The sequence below is a fragment of the Chiloscyllium punctatum genome, chromosome 1 (genome assembly GCF_047496795.1).
Source record: "Chiloscyllium punctatum isolate Juve2018m chromosome 1, sChiPun1.3, whole genome shotgun sequence".
Classification (NCBI taxonomy): Eukaryota; Metazoa; Chordata; class Chondrichthyes; order Orectolobiformes; family Hemiscylliidae; genus Chiloscyllium; species Chiloscyllium punctatum.
In genome coordinates this window covers 64,776,262-64,783,020 of record NC_092739.1, presented here as the reverse complement: position 1 = coordinate 64,783,020, position 6,759 = coordinate 64,776,262, and the positions used below count along the sequence as shown (strand labels likewise).

Here is a 6,759-nt window from a genome sequence, read left to right as displayed (position 1 = left end):
AGCATCTGCTTTTAATTTTAAAAATTCTAATCAAATTCCTAGGAGTTGATATTACACATGTCTGGAGCAGGTACGACTTGAACCTGGGCCTCTTGTTCTAGAGGTAAGGACACTACCACTATGCCACAAAAATCCTTCTGCATCTGCTTTCTTTTGAAACTTTTTAAGTTAAAGTCTATAGATCATATTTACATGTGATATCACACGAAAAAAATTAATTCCTCCACCAAAGAATTACATCATGGCCTACATGCCTTTTAAATACTGGTTGCAATTATATATTCACTTATTTCCGATACCAAATGCTTCATCTACTTTCCCTCTTTATTTCTTTCTGTAATTGTATAATTCTGCAGGACAGACATAAATATCTACTGGCTCAATTCTGTCTCAGGCCCTCACCACAGTGGGGGAGTAATAGTTGTAATCGCCACTCACTTGTACGGCTGCCCGTGGAGACAATGTAGCAAAGGTCTGGCTTCTGATCATAAACCTTTCAAGGAGCTGGAGCCATTTTGTTTGGGGTGTACCAGCCACAGTCATGGCGTCTGACTGCCAAGGACTAGCACAGAAGACAATACCTGGACATTGCCACCTGCATCATTTCACTAGCACAGCAGGTGAGCCCAAAGTTCCTAGGCCACAAAAACTCCCTCAGGCCCAATTTATCAGATCATCCAGTTTGGTGATGACATACACCTCATCATTGCTGGGAAATGAGAGCTGCTTTCCTGTTTGGCTAGTGTAGAGCTTTCTGCCTTTTCTGTCACTGTGTTCTGATGGAGACATCGTGAATGATAAGCAAGGAATGAATTAGATCTGGAGACAACAGATACTAATCCACCAAGATGCAAAATCCCTGCTTCACCATCTTAGCCTGTAGCTGGTGCAGTCCCAACTTATTTTATTTTAATCCGGCCTGTTCAGAGATGGCATCACTCACCTCTAGAGCAGGTGGCAGTTGAGCTCAGGTTTCCAAAGCCCAGAGATAGGGTCACAATTATTGTGCCACACGGGACGTCAGGATCTGCTGGAGGAGATACAAGGTTGGAGGAGGTTACAGATATAGGGCGAGTCTACATCATTGATTTGGATAGAAGAAGTCAACAGAATGGAAGACAGGAAATTATTCTAGATCAGGGAGAAAAAGAGTGATGGACAATGCTTACTTCACAAGGCACGATATAAGTTGCTCAGTCTTGAAAAAGGTAGCATTTCTAAAGTGGAATTTGGGAGTCCAACACAGAAGACAAAAGTTGTAAGACTGCTATATTAATAGAAATGAGTAAAAATAGATTGAAGCAGCTTTGGTGAAGGGTAGAATGACATTGTGAATCAAATAGGAGGTCATAGTTTTTCATTGATTCAAATTGAGCAAGGATATTCAAAGGGGATAGAATAAATGGAGCTTACAGTTGGGGGGAATAAAGGAGGAAAGCTGTGCAACATCTTCCATAGTCTCAACATAGCTCAAACCACTTCATAGCCAATGTAGCACTTTTGCAGTCAGTGTTGTAAAGTGGACACTGCTACATAATTCAGCATAATTAAGCTCCATCGAATTCTCACATAACGAACAGAATCTAATATTATGGACAGAAAGGTGAGTTGGGATCATTTCCACATCATGATCCCACTCTGTCAGGGTACATATCATTCCAAGGCTCAATCATTTAGCTTGCAGTCTTCGAAAGATGACAGCCCAACATCAGAATTTGACAAATAAAAACCAAAACAAGGCAGATGCTGTAAATCTGAAACAAGAACAGAAATTGCTGGAAAAGCTCGGCAGGTCTGGCAGCTTCTGTGAAAAGAAATCAGAGTTAACTTTTCAGGTCCGGTTCTGAGGAATGGTCACCAGACTCGAAATGTTAAGTCTGATTTCTCTTCGTAGAAGCTACAGACCTACTGAGCATTTTCCAGTAATTTATGTTTTGATTGCTGCCAAAATTGTTGACCAAAATTTGGCAGTGTCACTGCCAAAGTGGAAATAACAGGATACAGTAATCTTCTAGCGCCTTGTAAAGGGCTAAGAATTCAATTAAATAAAGACGGTCACAACTGCAGGCTGATGCAGAGGCTCCAGCAGAGAGTGTAAAACAGGAAACCTACAAAACCCCTGGTCAGATCTGGAAAACCCTTTCCAAATACTAGTCAGTTTGACCCCATCAAGAACCCATCCACTGTAAGGAAGATCCCAAAAGCGTGTAAAAGGAGCAACAAATGGATATTTAATTATCCAGATTGCCTACTTGTCACTGCTTGGAAGACTGTCAGGAGGTTGGAATGCATGACATCACTGACCCAATCTTCTTTTCTCTGATATTCCCCATAGTTTAGTTTGCAGTCCATCCCTGCAAGAGCGTGAAGATTTCATCTAATGCTCAACCACATACTTTCCAAGCCATTTACAAAAGTGAACTTGCATCATTTATCTTGCTTCTTTGGTTCAGGCCATCATTCTGAACATAGACTGACAATTCATTTTCCTATCTGAAGAAGAATGTATTCTGAAGAAGTGTCAATGGACCTAATACATTAACTCTGCTTTCTCTCCACAGATGTAGTCAGAACTGCTGAGTTTTTTCCAGCAATTTCTGGCATTGTTTCTGTTTCTGATTTCCAGCACCCACAGTTCTTTGGTTTTTCATTCAGTTGTCTGCTTACCTGAATGGCTCATAAAAACACCAAGCAGTGCCTTCACCCACAGCCATCAGATGTCTCATTCTATTCCACTGATTTATTAAAAGGGCCATAGTAAGTCACAAAGATGTTTTGTATCAGAAACTATTAAGACTGCTTTGATATTTATGTGAGGTGGCAGTCTGCCATTAAGTCCATTATTGTAGAAATGAACCTTACAACATATTTTATACTGGTCTATTGACAAAGCTGATTAAAGCATATGACAAAGTAGTGTAAGATATATTGAGATAACATGTTATAACCATGAGTCAATAGATTGTGATGTAACTACAGACCCTTGATCAGTAATTTCATTCAAAGAAGTTTTTACCATGCATATATAAGTTTGACTAGCTATATGGTAAGAATCCTCTTTTGTGTGGTTTTATTTAGCCAATGAGTGGAAAAAGTGAGAAATATAAATAAAGCATAATAGAAATGTACAACATTGGAAAAGAGGAACAGATTTCACTTTTAGATAATTATAGACTTGCTGCGCATTGGCATTATTTTTCACATTTACTTTGGGGTTCTCCTTTTCTCTGCAATGGAGAAAATATATTTTATCACTCACTTGAAAAGCATTCCTCGTCGATTGTCTCTTCCAAATTCAAGATAGCCAATTATATTCTTTCAACAGTCACAGGGAATGAATCTATTCAGGTCTTTACTGAGCCTTATCAGTTAATGACCAGTATTTATTCCTGGAACAGGTTGTTTTTTTTTTCAGTCATACACTTTCCTATGTTTCTCATTTTCTTTGTCTTTAAAATCTAGACTTGGATCAAAACCAAATAAATTTAAAATTTATACATATTGTGATTTCAAGAGGCTGAGAAAGTGTTTGTAATCACTGAAAAGAATCAGGCACCATCTCATTGAGAGATTGAAAGAAGAACTAATTACAAATTCCATTGAAATTAACGGAAAGCAAAATTTGTAGTCATCTACTTTTCACTCCAGCAGCATGATAATTGTCTCCTAGAATGTTCGATGCGTAACAAATGGCATTAAAATAGAATATCAGCACAACATATGAAGGCCTAGCCTCATAGGAAAGAAATTCCAAGAATATAGATACTTATAATTCTTTTTCAGGGTGTACTGATTTAAATAGACCTACAGGATAGGTTCTTCTTTTAGTCAGTACCTCAGGATGAAGTATGGCTTTCTTTCACTCTGGAGCTGTGGGTCCTGAAGTGGCTAAATCATCCATGGCTAGCTCCACATACCCTGTCAGTGATGGGCAGGTGGTGGTTAAAGAGGTGACTGGGTGGAATGCTTGGGCTTTCACAAGCTCCTTCCATTTGTGGTGCTTAGTCTTCACTTTGACCTGATGGAAATCCTCAAAACAGTTGGTAGCTTCACAGATGGTTCTCCAATTTATGCAGAGTACAGCAAGAGATTCCAATGGGTCAGTGGAAATCTTGCATATTTTCATGAAAGGTGTCCTTTAAGTGTTTTCTCTGCTGTTCTGGTGACTTCTCATGCCATGCAAAGGTCAGAGTAGAGAGCCTGTTTAGCAAACCTTGGATCAGACATGCAGGAGATTTGGCCCATGCAGCTCAGTTAATTAACAGTCACCAGTGCCTCGATGCTTGGGATATTGTCCTAGCAGAGTACATGGATATTGGATTATTTATCCTGCCAGTTGATTTTCAAAGGTTCTGTATAACTGTTGCTGGTGATCCTTCTCTAGGTATTTGAGACATCTGTTGCACAATGTCTAATCTCCAATGCATACAGAAAGGTGGGCAGCACTAACGTCCTGTACAGCGTGAGCTTGGAACAGGGTTTGTGGTCTTTGTCAAACCCTCCATTCCTCAGGAAGCTAAAGGCTGAACTGGCACACCAGAAGCAATGTTAAATTTCATTGGTAAAATCTGCTGTCACTGAAAGGAAGCTGTGGACTTGCCTTCAACAGATATTTTTTGTTAACAATAGGACAATGGTTATGCTATCCTATGTGAAAAACATGGACATCATGCTATTAAAGAATCTGCAACTAGCTATTATGTACAAACATTGCATTCCTCAGGCACATAAGCATCTGAGCTAGTATTAAGTTAATATTTCATGATAGAGAAATATGAAGCATGGTGTGACATGCTTCATATAGACAACGATGGAGAATGAGACTTCATACCTTGGGGTGACATTCTATGAAACAGTGATGATATCATCAGTGTGTGTCTTTGAGGCATAATGACAAACTGACCATGAAATATAACACAGAATGCTGTTCAATGACTCACCATGAATCTTTATAGTCAGAGATAAAGCTGCACAACAAGAACAGGCTGGAAACACCACTAGAAGAATGCTTCTCTATCATGGAATTTTAACTTAATCCCAGCTCAGATGCTTATGTGTCTAAGAAATGTAATAGCTAGCAGTGGATTCTTTAACAGCATGATGTCTATGTTTCTTATGTACAAGAAAGTAAGGACTGCAGATGCTGGAGATCAGAGTCGAGAGTGTGGCACTGGAAAAGCACAGCAGGTCAGGCAGCATCTGGGGAACAGGAAAATTAACGTTTCAGGCATAAGCCCTTCATCAGGAATAGACTTGTTGCCCAGGCGACTGAGAGATAAATGGAAGGAAGGTAGCTAGGAATACGATAAGTAGATGAAGGTAGGGGGAGAAGGTGATAGGTCAAAGAGGAGGGTGGAACAGATAGATGAGAAAGGTGATGGACCAGCGGGTTCTGTCCTTGTTGCACTGGGAGGGTGGGGTTCAAGGGCAGTGGTCTGGAAGTGGAGCAGATGCACTGGAGGGAACCATCGACCACGTGGGAAGGAAAATTGCGATCTTGGAAGAAGGATGCACCTGGAATTTTCTAAGGTGGAATTGGTCCTCCTGGGAACAGATGCAGCGGAGGCAGAGGAATTGGGAATAAGGGATGGTGTTTTTACAGGAGGTAAGGTTGGAGGAGGTGTAGTCTAGGTAGCTGTGGGAGTTGGTGGGCTTGTAGTAGATGTCTGAGGCTGGTCGATTGCTGGAGATGGAGATGGAGAGATCTCTTCTACGTTGGGGAGACAGGACACTAACTTGCGAGTTTCAGAGAACATCTCTGGGATACCCACACCTATCAAACCCACTGCCCTGTGGCTGAACACTTCAATTCCTCCTTCCACTCTGCCAAGGGCATGCAGGTCCTGGCCTCTTCCATCTCCAAACCCTTACTACCTGATGCCCAGAGGAAGAAAGCCTCATCTTCTGCCTTGGGACCCTGTAACCACACGGCATCAATGTGGATTTCACAGTTTCTTCATTTCCCCTCTCCCCCACATTATCCCATTCCCAAGCCTCCAACTGTGCACCGCCCTCCTGGCCTTTCCATCACCTTTCCCATCTTTGCACTCCACACTCCTCCCCAACCTAATACCTTCTCCCCCACTTTCATCTACCTATTACATTCTCAGCTACCTGCCCCCAACCCCACTCCCCTCACATTTATCTCTCAACCTCCCGGCCCATAAGCCTACTCCTGATGAAGGCCTTATGCCCAAAACATCGATTTTCCTGCTGCATGAACATTGCCTGACCTGCTGTGCTTTTCCAGCCCCATACTCTTGATCCATGTTTCTTATGTAACATGGGACAGCATTACTATTGCCCCATAGCAAATTTGGAAGGAAGTGAAAGTTAGCACGTGATTAAAATTGCTGTTAAAAGAATAATGGCACTTTTAGAGGATACCAGATTATGGGGTATGACTAACACAGAGATGTGAATGCAATACAAGAAGACATGGGAAATCTTTGGGGTTAGGGCATTTAAATGACAAATTAATGTTCCATAATTCAATTAAAGGTTGAATGCTTTGATGAAGAAGAAAGAATCAATGTATACCCTTTAGAAAATAGGAATCTGAAAGTAATTGAAGAAGAATAAAGGGATACAGAATCCAAGTGAACAAATCATTAAAGCAGTGTAGTTAATAAGGACAATTCAAAGGCTTGACAAAACACAGAATATATATATAAGGTTAAAGAATTCAAAGACTATTTTTATGTGGTTGGATTAGTCAATGGTAACTTCTGGGATGTTGATGGCAAATAGTTGAGTGAT

The 6,759-nt window shown here is 40.8% G+C and overlaps 1 pseudogene; it reads right to left on the bottom strand.

Annotated features, from left to right (window-relative positions):
• Positions 1 to 324: 324 nt before the first annotated feature.
• On the bottom strand, positions 325 to 2,352 carry LOC140478504 (NADH-quinone oxidoreductase subunit B-like; annotated as a pseudogene).
• Between the last annotated feature and the right edge of the window lie 4,407 nt (positions 2,353 to 6,759).